Genomic DNA, 19,131 nt, shown 5'->3' with positions numbered 1-19,131 from the left:
TGGTGGCCGAGCGGTGGTATGCGCTACAGTCTGGAACCACGCGACCGCTACGGTCGCAGGTTCGAATCCTGCCTCGGGCAGGGATGTGTGTGATGTCCTTAGGTTAGTTAGGTTTAAGCAGTTCTAAGTCTAGGGGACTGATGACCTCAGATGTTGGACTTAACATAGTGCTCAGACCCATTTGAACCATTTGACTGGCTCCTCGTGTCGAACTGAATCGATCATGGTCTGGACATCGTTGTGTTCGACTACTTGGAAACCATTTGCAGGCATGGACAGTGGATGACAGTGTGCCATATCGCTGGGCGACCAGTCTGAATCTGAAGAACATCTTGAAAAATTCCAGCGAATGATTTCGCAACCTAGATCACCACACATGAATCGCATCGAAACTTTATGGGACATAATAGAAAGACCAGTTCGTGGACAATATCCTACACTGACAACACTTTCGCAATTATGGACGGCTATGGAGACAGAGTGCTCATTGTATCTGCAGGGGCTCCCAACGTCATGCTGAGTCCATTCCACGAGGAGCTGCTGCACTATGTCGTGATATTAGGAGGCATCTTCTAACTTCGGTCTCTTCATTGTATTACTGCCAATAAAAGGAAATCAGCGAAACACTATGCACGCAAGAGCAGCCATCTCGTCAGCGTTTAGAGCTGCCGCACAGCTCCGTCAGCAGCAGGAAACACACACACACACACACACACACACAGCGCCCTAGACCGCTCGGTTTATCCCGCGCGGCTTACTCAGAATTACTTCAACCTAACTAACCTAAGGACATCACATATATCCATGCCCGAGGCAGGATTCAAACCAGCGACCGTACCGGTCGCGCTGAAAGACCCTTCCGTAACTTATCCAACTTCGTGGAAATGTTGGTCATAGAATGGGTATAGCATGATGGAGGTTTCTTTTCACTTAGAACTGACGCCCATCGTCGATATCAGTGTGTTTAAACCCCCGAATAAACACTTTCATTTTTATGGCACGCAAGCAGTCAGCTTCGGAAAGTCGTCTTCAGGACTCGAAGACCCACGCATTCCACAAAGCGATTGCAGTGTCAGCTGTAAACGACGCTTGGCACTATGATGCTGATGAAGCCAGCAGCACCGCGAAGCCGCGCGGAGTGGATGCGTGGTCTGTGGTGCCTTTTCACGGATTGCGCGGCCCCTCCCGCCAGAGGTTGGAGTCCTCCCTCGGGCATGGGTGTGTGTGTGTGTGTGTGTGTGTGTGTGTGTGTGTGTGTGTGTGTGTGTGTGTGTGTGTGTGTGTGTGTGTTGTCTTTGGCATAACTAAGTCGTGTGTAAGTCTAGGGACCGATGACCTCAGCAGTTTGGTCGCTTAGGAATTCACAAACATTTGAAGATTAGAGCACCGTGAACTGAGAAAGTCTGTTGTCTGTGGTGGAGTGTGTCTGCGAGTTTGTGGAAAAGAAGATAGTTGCTTGTTTGCGGTTAGACAAGGCAAATGCGGCATGGAAATATGTTTACCGGATGGCATAGCTATAGCGTGTCCAGGAAATTCAAGATTAAAGTGGGAAGTACGCTTGCGGCGTGTCTGTTTACAACCTGTGGCGGTTGGTGCAAGGTGCGTTAAAGTCCGCTCCAGTCTGTGTGGAATCCAAGGCAGTTAGTACGGCACTATCTTCTCAAAAATCTTTCCTACAACTGTAAATGTGCAATGTCCAGTCACATTGATGTATCCACCTATCAAAAGCCAGGATAACCAACTTCTGCACCAGAGACCGCTGTATGAAATATGAAGGTTTCTTTATGTAAGTTTGTTTATATGTTTACAGAGAAAAATTGGTGACTTCCTGGACATGTGTACTGTACCTGTGTGCTTTTTCCGCTGCCCTTTTCATATATACCCACAACACGCCTGCAGGACAGTACAAAGTGGACGCGGCCTTACACGCGTCGGTGTAGAGGCGAATGCTGCCCTACAAAGCGGCGAGCGTGCACAGTGGCTGGGGACGAGGAGAGCCCAAAAACCTGGCCACAGCCGGGACGCCGGGCTGCGTTTGTTCTCGTTTTGCCGGCCGTCCGCTGCCGCGCCTGCGCCCTTCGTGTGTGCGGATTGTTGCCGCTTTCTGCGAGGAATGCCGCGCGTGATTAACGGCGCACAGTATTACCATAATTACAATAGCAGGTGAGTGCTCGCGGTTGGCAGCACTGCGCGTTTCCGCCGCTGGCGCTCCGAGACGGGGAATTTCTCCAGACTCTGTAAAACCGAGCGGCCTGCGCGAGTTGTGTAGTAAACATGTAGTACGTGCAGAGACAAATATCGTCGGGGAAGGGTAAAATTTATGTACTACCGTATTCCATTTTGGTCCTCAGTCTCGTTTAATTTTTCGGACATTTTCGCTATTAACTATATCTACTGTGTCAACTCTATTTCTATCGATATAATCTCGAAGGTTGCACAGAGGTTGCTGTAGGGTGGGAAAAACGAGAGTTTTACGGAAAAGACTTACACGCATCTCCTCTGTCATCATCCGCACTTGGGTAGATGATTTAAGTTGGGAGTTTTCCTCTCAAGCTGCTTGAAATATATTCCAGGCCAGTTTTACTTTGACCACCTTTTATAACGGATGCAGCTGTCTGCAGTGGCTAGCTACGGAGTAACTAGACACCCGCCCACGCGATGCTGTAGCTGAGTGTGGTTAAATGGAAAATGGTAAATATAAAGATTTTCCCAAATTCGAGGTACAAACCTGTAGAAAGTATAAAGGGGAGCGAGTATATAATAAGCACGTCTGCTTAGGAAAAGAGAAAAATCTCAGGGCTGCTTGTTCTGGTATGCAGTAGGGTACACAGGATGACGAGTGCTACTCCAATGGACTACAACGACATGTGGGGTCGTATGCAAAGTTTAATTTACGAGACTGCTATAGAGGCAGAGGAAGATCTGCTGACGCGAGTTCTGGCTGCTACTTTAGAAACTGTAGAAAAACCAGGTGGATGGAGAGTGTGCACCAGAACATGCTTCGTAGGTACAATGTCTGCAACAACTTTGGTGGTCGCCACATCGATCCGCTGTTGCAGTGCTCCAGGTACTTTTCTGTACGTACAATATACTGCTTTCTATTTTGTTTTGGAATAACGTAAACACGTAATGTTTATGTGTTAACACCATCAAATGTGCTTAAGTGATAAATTGATGTTTACTTATGTTTCCTTTCGAAGTGTTACGTAATAATTGTACTGCGACACATCTAATTAAATTCCTCAAGCAGGAATGGACTAGTTAAACATCTGGATTAATACCGTCATAGAACGATGTACTCACTCTGCCCTGCACGTTCTAGAACTCGTCCTTTCCCCTCTCTTTGGTCATTTCTTCCCACCCCTCTGTCTATCTGCTCTGCCTGATTTTGAGCCTTGGTTACTGTTATCGCAATTTCAAGTCTTTTAGTACTATTCTAATCATAAGCCAATAATGCATAAATACAACTTTTTTGTTTGCATACAACGTTCCAAAACCTATAGGTGTCCAAACGTTTATTACAGTGACGGATAAGAATTTAAGTCAGTCGAATACTTTCTCAGATTCAGATATATTCATACGTTACATATATTAAGATATACAGCCAATGTCATCCGAATGTTCGTTACAGTATAGTGTAAAATTTGAATAAATCGGCCAAGAACTTGCAGAGGTCTTTGAAAATAACATTTCTCTTTTATATATTAGATATTTATTTATACATTAAAAATAAGTACAAAAAAACCTTCGTATGTGGATAAAAGTTGTTTCAAAATTTGAAATCAGCCGGCTGACTACTTTCATAGCTTTTCGAACACAAACATACGCCAGGTTAATTTTATGTATAAAGATGGCGCTTCGTTTGATTTCTTACCCCCATTTTTCTCTCAATCCGGACTGTACTAAAAACGTCTGCACAAAAGTACAAATATCAGCCTCAAGTGTCGTGTGTCTTGTCTGGGAACAAACTTACTCCACTCAGCCATCGTACCTCATGTTGACAGTAGCAAGGCCTATTTAACGGTTTCCACTTTAGCTTGCATTCAGCGCTGCTAGGTTCTGTGTGGGTTATATTTTTTTCCGGCAGAATTACTTGTAAGTTAACGGCAGTACACAGCAGCATGGATACGTTTGTCGAAGAAGAGTTACAGAGTACGCAAAACTGCTGTGATTTGGCTACTGACGCTGTGGGAACATTGTGCCGCTCTTCGTGGATCATTGGTGGCTCTTTATGCTCCAAGTAGTCCGATGACTCACAGGCGAGGTATCGGTCATGTATAGCAGTATGGCTGAGCGGCTGCGACCCTTTTGTGTCGCTGTTAGGAGTGGTTTCTGTTATGTATGAGGCGGAACTATGGGTCTTATGGAAAATGGGTGACCCGGCTGAGTCATGAATTGCGCTCGTAGTCTGATCAAGAGTTTTGGCCATTAATTGCACGCGTTGATCACGTAGGCTGACGCGAGGATCAATGAACTATACTTGACAGGATGTATGTGGAACATCTTATGTGATCAGAAAGTTAGTAGACAGGAATGTAATTATATACTTAGCTGTAATTCAGCATCAGCGGTGAACTTAACTTTGTACAATAATATTTACAAGTGCAGTTATAGACTGAACTGCGATTACTTCTTTACAATTCTGATTGCTTCACACATATAGATCAATTGTCAGTGCATAAAATGTTTGTGGCACCTGGCTAGGTCGTAGCTACTGACTTAGATGAAGGCTATGCCAGCTAGCGTCTCTGCGAATGAGATCTCTGAAGCCATAACGAGTGAACAATTCCTATTAAAGTCGGCTGTACAACTGGCCAGTGCGCTAGCTTGTAAGGCCAGCCGAGTGGCGGCGCTCGGTCTGCTAGCTTAGACAGTGGCGACTCGCGGGTCCGATGTGTGCTGACGTACCGCGGCCGATTTGAAGTCTACAGCCTAGCCACTGTGGTGCCTTGCGGTGAGAACACAGTTTCGTTGTATTCGTTTCCCCGTGGTCGCATGGCATGATGACTTTGTTAAAATTTATAACTAATATGCAGCACGAACTTCTCTGCAAATATAAAGTCGGAGCAGGTGTTGCCACTTACTTTGGTAAGGGATATAGACATACAAACATATATATTCTTAGTTTTTGCAGTGATCAATAGTTTGAAATTCGTGACGTAGAGGTAGGAAATCCTGGGTTGGTAAAGGTAATGCTCACAATAACTTGAACTCCAGCTTGACTTCAAATCAAACATTCTCACTTCGTAAGGCATGGCGATTATATAAATGGAGATATTAAATTTGTTTTGAACATAAGTATTCTGGAGATATACCCAAGTCGCCTACCAATGCATGTAATCCAATTTACAACAAAAGGTGTGGGAACCGGCAGCACTACCATTAACAAAATATTTGTAGACACGTCTAGGTTGCAACATCACTGTGAAAATGCGCTGAGGCGACACAAGTCATGGGATAGATATGAACATACACGGAAGGTGGTAGTATCGCGCACGCAGGGTATGAAAGGGCAGTGCATTGGCGAAGCTGTCATTTGTAGTCAGATGGTTTTTGTGAAAAGGTTCCAACGTGATTGCGGCCGCACGACGGGAATTAACAGACTTTGCATACGGAATAGAAGTTCGAGCTAGACGCATGAGACATTCCATTCCGGGACCCGTTAGAGAATTCAGTATCCTGACTTCCACAGCGTCGACGGCGTGCTGATAATTCCAGGTATTACCTCTCACCACGGATAACACAGAGGCCGACGGTCTTCAGTTAATGCCGGCCGTGCGGTTCTAGGCGCTGCAGTGTGGAACCGCGTGACCGCTACGGTCGCAGATTCGAATCCTGCTTCGGACATGGATGTGTGTGGTGTCCTTAGGTTAGTTAGGTTTAAGTAGTTCTAAGTTCTAGGGGACTGATGACCACAGATGTAAAGTCCCATGGTGCTCAGAGCCATTTGAACCATCTTCAGTTAATGACCGAGAGCATCAGGGTTTGCGTGGAGGTGCCAGTGCTAACAGACAAGCAACACTGTGTGAAGGAACAGCAGAAATCAATGTGGGACGTCTGTCGAACAGATACGTTAGGACAGTGCGGCGAAATTCGGCGTTTATTACCTATGGCGGCACACCATCGACGCTTGTTAACCGCACGACATTGCCTGCAGCGCCTCTCCTCGGCTCGTGACCCTATCGGTTGAATCCTAGACCATTGGAAAACCGTGGCTGGGTTAGTTCATTCCCGATTTAAGTTGGTGGGAGCTGATGGTGGGGTTCTACAGTGGAGAAGACCACACGAAGCCACGAACTCAGGTTGTCTAAAATGTTCTGTGCAAGCTGGTGAGGTCTGTATTTACATGGAATAGACTGGGTCCTCTGGCCCAACTGACGAGTGGAAATGTTTATGTTCGGATACTTACAGACCATTTGCACCCATGCATGTAGTTTACATTCCCAAGCAACGGTATCACTTCACTAGACCACAATCATTCTCGACTTGTTGAAAGAACATTCTGGACAATTTGATTTAAGGATTTGGCCACTCATGTCTCCCGACATGAATTCTGTATGTACGCTTATGGGACATAATGGAATGGTCAATTCGTGCTCAAAATCCTGCACCGGCAACACTTACACAGCTATGGGCGACTATAGAGACAGCACGGCTCAGTATTTCTGCAGGGGACTTGCAACGACGTGTTAATCTGCAAGACTGATAAATGAAAAAGTAATTGAGGACTTCAAAATGAAGTCGCGATATGCAGATTGCCAACACCTGTACTACACATGTAGAATTAATAACAGAATAATGTGTTCTTTAACTTAGCTGGAAGGTATTTTGAAAATTGTTGTGTGAAAAAAATCAGTCTGTCTATATATATATTAAATAAACTGACTGACAAAAAAGTGAAGGGCCCACAGATAGATGGTGTGGGCTGGGGGTGAGGAACGAAATGAAGCTCCATTATCTGAACTGGAAGTTGATGTTATTTCAGTTATTACAAAATCGAGTCACATTTATAGAGAACTTGGCAGTAGTGGCTCAATTATCAGTATGAAGTTGGACTCCGTCTGACCTAGATACATGCACTGATTGAGTTTGGGATGGTACCATAAAGACGTTGTATACTCTGCTGAGGCAAGATGTACCATAACTGTCTTCCTTGACATTTTGGATATTGCCACTGGGATGGTATTGATGTCCGAGCTGGAACCACGTATGGTCTATCGCGGACGGATATGGGTATCTTTGTGTCCATGAGTGCACCTCAGTAACCCGCTGACAGTTCTGAGACACATTTGTTAAATGTGCCCTGTGGGAAAATGGCGCGACAGTACTGTCCAGTGATAGATAACACTTGAGGCCGGCCGGCCGCTGTGGCCGAGTGGTTCTAGGCGCTTCAGCCTGTAACCGCGCTTCTGCTACGGTCGCAGGTTTGAATCCTACCTTGGGCATGGATGTGTGTGATGTCCTTAGGTTAGTTAGGTTTAAGTAGTTCTAAGTCCAGGGGACTGAAGTCCCATAGTGCTTAGAGCCATTTGAACTTGAGGACGAGAGATGATCGTGACATACCATGGCGTCAGAGCTATGTCAATCACTATCAGCAGTGATCTGAAGTCGTACACCAGGGCTTGCCATATCATGACGCCAGGGGAAACAACGATGTGCCTCTCGACGAAAGAGGTGGTCCTCTCTCTTGTTCGGCGCTGTACTCACCGATGATGGTCATCCGTGTTGTTGCGGAATCGCAGTTCATTGCTTAACACAACGCGACACCACGCCCCAGAAGTCCTAGCTTCCCACTCACGGCACCACTCCAAACGAAGCCGCTTGTGTCGTTGAGTTGACGACAGCCTATGCATGGCCCAGTAATTCTCTTGTCCGACTGCTGCTGGTCTGGATGTCAGGTCACAATATGACGATATCTTCTGGCGGTCATACGTGCTCGACTAAAAATGGGAGAAGTGTTCATGATCTCGTGTTCACATGCGGTGTCATCGGGTCACTGTCACATCCAAATGTGTCACAGACCTGGATTTTTCAGTCTTGGACCAGCCGGCCAATTGGAGACACATAATAAGGCCGCCTTCGAGCTCTGTCAGGTAGATTAACTGCCGGCGCTGCTGACATAGTTAATTTTCCATAGAAGAACTCTACGACGTAGAGGCTTTCGAAATACTGGTTGAAAGTGCTTGTTACATTGGAAGGGTGTGGTAGCACCGAAGTAACTGGTCGAGTGCTGCCGATGTTGCTGCCATCATTGCCATTGTGAATGAGGCAGTTGGACTTTATTCAGACGAATCACAGTTTACGTTACTAGTCGCTTCTTGCGTGTTTACCCTTCCACGTGACACAGTGTTCCAGACACTTGGCTTATTGCTGGAGATCATGGCTGTGGAAGTCGGCATGGCTTGTACTACGATACGCATGCACAAAGGATGTTTATAAATTAACTACGGCATTTCGACGCTTGGTGCCCGGTGAACTTCACGCAACCGTCTACCAAACAACGCTAATATGAAACTATTCATCACTGACTAGGCGAGGGAGCTACGAAGGAAGGGGAACGTCGTAAAATTTCGGTTTTGCTTCTCTAGCGGCGTGCTGCAATACGGGTATTTCAATGTGAACCACGAATGCAGATATGTTCCTGCTGCTCGTCAATATTCATGTGGTGTTTTTCTAAATAGAGAGAAACTGCAGAAAACGACCGTTGAGAGGATTAGGACCGAAATGGACGTGTCGACATATGACTGAAAACTCCTTGTGTGTATACTGCAGGATATTTATTAATTACTCCTGGCTTTACAGTCTAAGGCAGTGTACCACATGTTGTGAAAAGACCACCACTGGAAAAGACATTCGAAGTAACCCAACATGCCTATAAACATGTACAGACGCGATGCAGCAACGACTCACGCCCATTTTGAAATGTGCCATGGTGCAACAGATTGGTGTTACAGGCAGGACGACTGCATTGTTCTAGTGTATGTTCTTCTGGGGTTGTTCTCTGCATACATGACTTATTTAACGTGTCCCCGCAGGTAGTGAAACACCCTGCTAGACCAGCAGGACTGGACAGGTACTTGGAATTATGGAAAGGGGCGCAAATGAGCGGCTGTCAGTTACACTCGAAGACATATAACTTTATTTATTTGACCAAACATTACAGTACAAGTTTTAAACTTAGTTATCGGCTGAATACGCCACACTATCTTATGCCTTAAGGGCACAACCACTTTAAATCAAAAACAAAAAAACGGCTAAAAGCCGATAACTCAAAATACAGACGCCAGGGGGAATATTTAGATGGCAGAGGGCGTCACGTTAAGTAATTTCTATAATGTGGCTTAAGGCCCAAAAATCTAACACTTGAAAAGCAACAACCTTAATTTAAAGACGACTGAAGGCCCATGATTTAAGACTCAAGGTAAAATTAAATAATAAAAAACACAAGGCAGAAGGCCTTATCTTCAATTAAGCTGAAGGTCACAAACAGTCTGATGCTCGAAAGACAAAGATAATTTTAAAACGGCTGAAGGCCCATGACTTAAAACACAACTAAAACCTTTTTTGGTAGGCAGAAGACCCAAGGCTTTATCTTTAAACAACACATTAATCAGGCTGAATGCCCAAACCGTCTAACACCTGACAAGCAAGAAACTTTTAATTTTAAAATGGCTGAAGGCCCATGACTCAAAACACAACTAGAATAATTTTTAGTAGGCGGAAATCTCGAGGGTTTATATTTAAATAATATTTTAATCAGCCCAAACAATCTGACACTTCCAGAATGAGATTTTCACTCTGCAGCGGAGTGTGCGCTGATATGAAACTTCCTGGCAGATTAAAACTGTGTGCCGGACCGAGACTCGAAGTCGGGACCTTCGCCTTTTGCGGGCAAGTAGAGCACCTGTCCGCGAAAGGCAAAGGTCCAGAGTTCAAGTCTCGGTCGGGCACATAGTTTTAATCTGCCAGGAAGTTTCATATCAGCGCACACTCCGCTGCAGAGTGAAAATCTCATTCTGGAAAGTAGCTGAGCAGACGCGGACGGGTGATCACCCTAGCGAAGAACCGTGCTGCAAACGGGGAAATACACAGACATAACTAACTTTGACTAAGGGCCGATTATAATTACACAGGGCCTGTGAACGAGTATCTAGAAAACTGCGTAGCTGGACGAACGTGCATCTAAGGAAAGGCACAGGACAGTAAAACCAACACTGGGCGCTAAACAGTAGGACGTTCACTACTCTTCAGAGAATTTGGGGTTTAGAGCTGTTTTAACCGAAAGACACAGTCCTGGTGCCTGGACAAGTGTTTCGGTGGACACCGTTCATCGTTCATTGTTGCACATTGAGCTCAGCACATGTTGACCCAACGACATCGTCAAAATACGACTGCAGTGGGCACAGGGCAATCGTGATTCGACCGTCGCCCAATGGAAACGTGTCGGCTCTTCGGGTAAAACACAGTTTTGATACACTAGGTCGATGGTTGTGTCCACAGACGCTGTCATCGAGGTGAACGGCGGCTCGAAATTTGCAGCGCGCCAAGGACGCAGATTTGTCGGAGCAGTATTGCGCTGTAGGAAACATTCTCCAGCGCATGCATGGGACCTGTGGTACCAATCGATGAGGACGATATCATCTTTCAGCATTATAAAAGACCATGCCTCGGAGCCAGAACCGCACTACAGTGGTTTCAGGAGCACTATAGTGATATCACATTGATGTCTCGGTGACCAAATTTGTCTGATGTAAATCCTATGGAACCTATCTGAATCGCTATTGAGCGCCATCATCGCTTACGAAAATCAGCGGCCCGTTGTTTATGCGATTTGTGACTTGTGCGTACACATCTAGTGCCTCATACCGTATCTCCACAGACCTACCAGCAAACTGTCGCATCCCTGATACGCAGAATCAGTGATATATTTCGTTGCGAATACGAAGAAACAAGCTATTAAGCAGGTGGTCATAATGTTCTGGCTCATCAGTAAAACAGAACACAAAACGACAAAATATAGTGAAATATTTTCGAACAGTAATGGGTTAGTGGGCGTGGAAGCACCAGGATGACCATCACTAAGAGAAAAGTACATTTAAAAGAATTTTCAACTTACTTAATAATGTCAACACATGCATGCTTTCCATTGACATTTGCTATGATAACGAAGTTAACTCATGGTCTTATCTTGTCGACAGGTAAGGTTGACAATGATCGAGTTTTCCCAATACGCAGTCATACTAATTTCAACTGTTATGGCTGGTAAAAGTTCTCTTGGCAGTTTCAACCCCTGTTTCTTGTTGTCTATAGAAGTTATAATTCATAATACCTTTCATGTTCTGTATGAGATCCCTGCCAACTTTATCAATCAGCAGAATAATTAATTTAATTTCATCATCCTTACGACAAAAAGGCGCCACACTTTGGCGTGAACGTATCTATAATGCGCTTTTATGAAGCAGTTGTTTCGACACCGTCCGCGCTACATCAGAGAACACTAGTTATCCACCTTTCGATATACAATTGTTTCTCCACCATAAAACGTCCAATATACGAGAATCCGGCAATTTGACGAAAACATTTCTCGAAGAAAAGTTGTAATGCATTAAAATGTGTAGTAAAAAAGTCACAGCAAGTGTCAAAAAACCTATTTCGTTAGTAAATATGGCCATTTATCAGTTTTGTAGAATGATCATTAAATTTTTACTCTCCATTCAATTTTGTCCCAATATTCACTCTTGTTGTTTCATTTATTTATCAATACAATCATAGTCTGGATTTAGTTCCTCCGTTGTTGTGCTTTCTGCCGGATCTTTTATTGGTCACCGCTGAATCTGGCAGTGGAGAAGGGATCAGTCGTCAATTCGTAATTGTAAGTCATCGCAGCGTCTGAGTGGTTTATTTTTGGTGAAAGTGTTACAGGCGAGGCAGATCTGACGCAGAGTAGGAGAAAGGCATAAAAACGTTTATTGAAAGAATTAAGACGAGAAACGATGCTAAACATGTTGTTTTGTTGAACTTTACAGCTGCTGCTGTTCATAAAAACGCAGGAAATCATACCAGAAAGACCATTGTACAGGAATGGGTACAGTGGAAAGAGATCCATGTTTATCGATCGTCAGTTCAGAAATGTTACCTTAAAACAAACTATTTTGTGGAGAAGGCACATCATAGGATTAAATGAAAAACGTGATTAGGAATAGTACTTTTTACTGAACTATTGTGCGTTAGGTTACAAAAACATTTTTAGACTCTATAATGGAAACGGTGATGAAAGAGAATAGTATCTGGGAAATTCGATTAAAATTTCGAATGTTAAAGATCTTGTTGAAGGTAGATACAATGGTAACAGAGCGAAAAGATTTTTCAAATCTAATGCTGCACTTCGCAGTAGCGCTGAATGACCAAAAATGTGGTGTCTGCCTGGGTGAATTTAATTTGTGAGCATTTGGTAGCATGAAGAGCAATGATAATTCACACTCTAAGATGTTCTGAAGACTTGTTATGGATACATCCCAAAGATCGAAACTATCCAAAAACGTTTGTTCTGTAAATTCTATGAAGATTTGTTGTTCGCCACAGAAATAAAGCACAAGAAGAACCATGATACGCTTTCGAAACACAGGCTGTTCCATCTTACCTAAAATATGGAATGAGAATGACAATATAATTTTTGAATGTGTTATGAAGCCAGAAGCAAAGACCAACAAAAGAAAATCATCTGAATTGCTACTGTAACCGTGAGGATATTAGATCATGAATCTATGATGTAAAGGCATATGGTCTTTCGTACACGTTCTTGGATAAAGGTGATACTGACATCCAGAATCACCGAAATTACTTCTTAGAATTATCATTTATCCAAAAACGAAAAGACACCGTTCAAAGGTAAAGACGACATTCAACTGCCTTGCACATTCTGTCGTTTCAGATGCGAGACTGACATACTTGGTTTGTAATATACAACTAGATCAGCAATGTAGACGTATACTCTGACAAAATTAATAAAAAAACATAACCAGTACCAATGTTAACAAACTTTTACCCTTTATTTAATATTACTCAGTAAATTTTATTGTTTTCAGAACTATTATTTTGATGTATGCTATTTTTATAAAATTGATGAAGGGTGATATTTGACGTCCCTTTCTTATACTTGGTGAAAATTCATTTTGATGCTCTACAACTTTTCTCTTTCATTATTTAGTGACAAAGTGGTCAATTCTCATATATTGCATGTATCATGTAAACGTAGAAAAGTAAATGTAAAACAAGAGAGATATCATATTGTGGGTACTACCCAGTCCTCTCTCTTACGTAATATTGGTTAAAATAAACGTTTAAGAAATACCACCTCAATAACAATAATTTCCGCAGTATCCAGAAAGCACAGAGGCGACAGTAATGGTGAGCTGCTACCGTATGAACGAATGCCTTCCCACTGCACCTAGCCTCAGCTGCTGTGAGTTACGATAGCCTCAAGCAGGGACAGCGCTACTTACACTTCCCAGGACTCCAGACAAACCACATTCCTTTGAATCTGCCTACACAATGGTGGAAATATTGTCTCCAGCACTGGCTCAACATTCCTTGCGCTATTGCAGCTGGCAGTAGTCGCGGTTTAGATACCTTTCAGTCGATTTTAGGATTATTCATTCCCCTCCCTTCTGTAGCTTAATCACCGTTTCGGAAGGTGTCTGAACCCGCTAAACCCCTCCTCTGGCTACACCCATGACGGATGACAGTGGCAGCTGTCGTGGAGAATGTTTCACATGGTCGTCTGGCTTACCCCAGGTTGGCAGGCCACATGACTGTTGCTGATTGTGGATTCACTGTATACGATCTATCATCTCCACTCTAGTTGATAATAACCCACTTCCCTGTAATTTTAGTTTTCTATCAGTAGGTTTGTAAATGTAATAATGGACAAGAAAAACTGTAGCGCAAGACTTTTTCGTTGTGTCAATTTTTTTCAGACATGTCCTTCATACAGAGTCTTTACACAGTTACTGTTGTTGCTCCAAATCACGTCATTTGGAAACATGCGTCATAGCCCCTTATTTTTCCCAAAAAGTCCTTCGACATCACTGTTTCGCCTTTCATATATTCAAAGAATTCACGTGGAGGTAATTTAGTCCTGGCAAAGTAATTTTGCCATTGGAACTGCATATTTACACACCTTATCCATTCTACCGAATCCTATACTGACATGTTGATTATCTTTTGTATTTAAATCATAATGAAATGCCTAATTTTTAAGACAGTGAAGTTCTCCCTCCTTGCGCATTCAACATTCGAAGTTGTTTTCAATGATTGTGCAGCGACCTGATTTCCTAAGCGAAGGCAGTGTATTACTTCTGTATTCTGTCATCACTGTTATTGATATCCTGTGCGTCTGTATGATCGCTCGCTTCTCCAATCCGTCTCCCTAATATTTTCACGTTGTTCTTCTGTATTCTGTCGTAACACTGCTGGACGCGCTGCTCCTTTTTGGTCGGTTTCGCTGTTCAGCGTCATCTTCTGTCTTTTCGACGTTATACGGATTCGCGAAGAGGTTTCTTTTACGTTTGTGGCATTTTGCTTCAGTACATTTTGGTTATTTAGTATTACACACAGACATTGAATAAAATGTTCTCGGGTTTCCAACCGCGTCAATTGGTTAAAACTACACGAGCTTCCGGCCAAGCATTCATGGCCATTGTCAAGTGTTACGACTGCCAGTGGGCTGTTTGTGCGCCCGTATATACGCTAGCTGCCGGCCGTGACGTCACTGGTGCCCGTGACATTGCCATATATGGGAATGTTTTGAGTCAGCGTTTCGATGTGCCCTCTTCAACCGCGCGATCGCTGGATCCCACGCAGCGCTGAGCTGCAAGCCACCGTCTCTATTCAGGGTGTTTGCGGCAACTTTTATTTCAGTAGCTTTCTTTATTAATTTAAATAAAATAATAACAATTACCGCTAGCACCCTCAATAGAGCCGGTGGCTTGCAGCTCAGCTCTGCGTGGGATCCAGCCATCGGCCGGCCATACTGGCCTTGAAGTTGTAGGCGCTTCAGACTGGATGTGTGTGATGTCCTTAGGTTGGTTAGATTTAAGTAGCTCTACGTTCTAGGGGACTGATGTCGTCAGATATTAAGTCCCATAACGCTCAGAGCCATTTGAACCATTTGATCTAGCGATCGCGCGGTTGAAGAGGGCACATCGAACGCCGACTCAAAACATGCCCATATCTGGCAATGTCACGGGCACCAGTGACGTCACAACCGGCAGCTGGCGTATATAAGGGCGCACCAACAACACACTGGCAGTCATAACACTTGACAAAGGCCAAGGAGTGCTTGGCCGAAAACTCGTGTAGTTTTAACCATTTGACGCGGTTGGAAACCCGAAAACATTTTATTCAATGTTATCGCCGCGAGACTGCATTCATACATACAGATATTAATTGTTCCTCCTTTAAAAATTGAGCTGGAACTGAATCACAGTATTCGCCATAGACTATAGATAAGACTGCGCGTGACGTCATTACACTGAAACCAAAATATAGGTCACGTGACTCGGGGCACGGAGCCGAGTTTTCACCATTACGAGCTACGTGGATCTGACAGTTACAGTTTTCTCATTTATAAATGAAATCAAGCACTGATTTTAACAATAAAACAAGGTGCCTTATTTATATTACACATGCAACATTGAAGTGAGCCTAATTTCACCGAAATTCGTAATATTAATGTGATGGTTACCGTCTTTACATGTAACCGGTGAAACGTACTGATAGTTATGTTTACAAGGAACAGAACTACAGTTCTCCTCTGAATACTTTTTTTTTTTGCACTGTGATTTTTCAGGCCACCGCTTCGATAGAAGTAGAAGACAAAATATCAGTTTGGAAGGCAGCGTTATTTTTCTAACTTTTCTTCACAAAACATGTGATTTTTTGTTACCCTTTTAAGAGAAATGAAATACTTTTATATTCAGTTTTTACGCAGACTAAGAGTTCATAGTTCATTACTTTTGCCACTGAGGTCGGTATTTAATGCAAACCAAAGATTGCCAGTTTACATTAAGAGAATCTCCTTAGCGAACGTTACTTGTTCTCTCAACAAGAACTGGTTTTATTGTTATAAGTAACAGTCTCTATTCATCTCTTGTCGTGTATGACGCTGCCAGAAGCAGATCTGCACCACTAAGTGCTTTCGTACAACCATGGAAACTGAGTCAAGACCTGCTGGAAATGTTTTCAGTGCTCCGATAACTCGTGAATCAACAAAATGTCAATCCCAGCAGTCTAAAGCTGCTTGCAAGTGATGTCAGACACTCATTCTGATTAATAAATGTACCAGTCCTAATTTCTCTGCCATTGTAGTAATGACTATGATGACATACCTCATCCAGTTTCTTACACCTTTTATTTGTCTAAGAAAGTGAACAAAACCGTGGCGTGTCACTTCTGGCAAATATCACCGTGTTCAGAACTTTCTAGTACCGGTATCTTGAATGGAAAACCAGAGGTGGAATGTCTATTATATGCAGTGATCATGTTTATCTGTGCAAATTGGGCCAGAAAGTATTGGACAGACGCCCATTTTTAATGTGAAAACCGCTTTGAAGAAATAGAATATCTCAGCTTTGCAGGACGTAAGGAACGATGTCTTAACTCTGTTGAATAAACATGTTTCCAACAGTCCTCCCTTTGATAGTCGCATTCATCAACCGAAAAAAGCTATACGCGTTGAGTACTGTAAAATAAGGCTATATTATGAAGTGAGACTCCATAGCGAGACGCTAAGCCAATCACAACAGTGATAGGTAGATTGTTGTTAATACCGGTACCGATTAAGGTCTGCAATTTGCTTGTCTTTTGTTAATGTAATTCTTGACTCATTCTATATCCTTGAAGTTTCTCCTTCTTCATGGGATTTTGTCTCAGATCAGATTTTGTGCTTAGGACTAGAAACAGAAGAGTCGACCTAAATATTATTGTTTTGCAGTATTATACAACAGTTTTGAAGTATTGTTTTGCAGCCTACAGATAAGGTAAATGGATGATGATACCTCTTGTAAAATTGTACTATTTCCTTGTAGAGATGTTTCCGTGAGTTTCAAGTCTGTATGTATGTTAGTCCTTAGAAGTAAAACTTAATGAAAGAATTTTAATATTACAGAACGTTGATATCCAACTAACCACAGGTGTTTTCTTTATAATCAAAGTTATGTAATATATTACGATATATACTTGTTCGGTATTTGCTTGCTTTGCTTAAAAATAGACATTATATAAAAGGATTTTATTTTTTAAACAGGCATGACAGAACATTTCGCACGTATTGTTGAGTAGTCGTAATTTTGCTTTTTTACTCCTGTAGAAGCGATGTTAATTCACTCACACTGCAACAAAAACAGGTATTCACTGAAGAACTGCAGTTCTGTTGCTTGTCAGTACGTTTCACCTGGCAACACGTAAATCGCATTAATATTAGGAATTTCGGAGAAGTTAGTTTAACCGCATTACTACATATGTAATATAGATAAGGCACGTTGTTTTATTGTTAAAATCAATGCCTGATTTCAGTTGTAAATGTGAAAAAACGTAACTGCCAACTGCATTTCACGTAGTCCGTAGTGATGGAAACTCGGCTTGTTGCCCCGAGTCACGTGACTTAGATGTTGGTTTCAAACCTCAACACGGCAGGGAGAGGGGCGTATGGTCCATGGTATTCGCTAGAAGTTTTTCCTTCGTTATTCTTTTCCTGCGTTGATTATACAGAATGTTGAGACGTAATAGGCAGAGATTACACCGTGCAATTTGCATTGGCAGCGCCGAGTCTTGTTTACGTTAGCATTGTAACTTTCGCCTCCCACAATGACATACTCGCACCCACCGCGGAAAGAACACCATAGTACAGAATGTGAGACTAAATGCTATTGCCAAGCATAAACGCCATTGGTCTAAAGCGCATAGTTTTGGATACAAAGAGGAATATATGTATATATATATATATATCATGTGACCGTACATAAAACAGGGTATACCTCCCTTGGAACGCATTTAGGGCCATATTTACATGATAGGTAATTTGCTCCGTAATCTCTCGGGTGTTACATATTTCAGTTCGTCCAGACTTACACTTTAGGTGTGTGACTGATTCCACTGACCTATCACCATCCGTGTATTTTAACGATTTCGCTTCAACAAATTTCGTTCGATACAATTAATTTACTTGTGATCAGTTTTAGCTGGTTGTCTTTGTACCAAGCGCTGACATCTGTTTCGCAACAATTTTTTTAATGTCATGGCCACTCTATACGCAAATGTGTCGTCTTCTGCCTCTTCACGGGAATTTCTGTTACACAACCATCGACAAAGAGACGTACCGTTGGGAAACGTTATGTAACATGTACATGAGCTTGTCGAAGTGCAATGCGCTCCTGTGTCACAACACAAAGTGAAGCATCATCGATACAGGAGCTGTACGTGTTCAGCCTCAGCCCTCTTATTAGAGAAGACAAGTTCTGGTTTCTCTGGATTTTCCTCTGCTTCTCAGATCATGGCCAGTTTTTTCTTGTTCAGCCGAATCAGCGCTTCGTTCCTGATTGCAGTGGAATAGTCATCTACCGGCATCTATATATGTACACTACAGTTTGTGGGGGGATGGTACTTCCAGTACCACTGACGTATTACCAATTCTTTTTCCATCTACGAATAGTTCACGGAAGGAATAACTTTCAGTAGACCTTCACAAGAGTTTCAGTTTCTCATGTTTTCCCGTTGTCTTTATTTCGCGAGACGTAAATTTGAGGAAAGAGTTTTGAAAGACTTGCGATCAAATAAGGTAGAAGAGATACATAACATTTCTTCAGAATTTCTGAAGTCGCTGAGGGAAGTCGCTGAGGGAAGCGCCAACCAAACGACTTTTCAAGTTGCTGTGAGGAACCCATGACTCTGAAGAATACCATCGGGCTATGACAAAAACGTTGTTGTAGTCTTCAGTCCAGAGACTGGTTTGATGGAACTCTCCGTGGTACTCTATCTTGTGCAAGCTTCTTCATCTCCCAATACCTACTGCAACCTACATCCTTCTGAATCTGCTTGGTGTATTCATCTCTTGGTCTCCCTCTACGATTTTTA

This window comes from Schistocerca gregaria, chromosome 10, assembly GCF_023897955.1.
Source record: "Schistocerca gregaria isolate iqSchGreg1 chromosome 10, iqSchGreg1.2, whole genome shotgun sequence".
NCBI classification, from domain to species: Eukaryota; Metazoa; Arthropoda; class Insecta; order Orthoptera; family Acrididae; genus Schistocerca; species Schistocerca gregaria.
Note: the sequence above shows the minus strand (reverse complement) of the source record.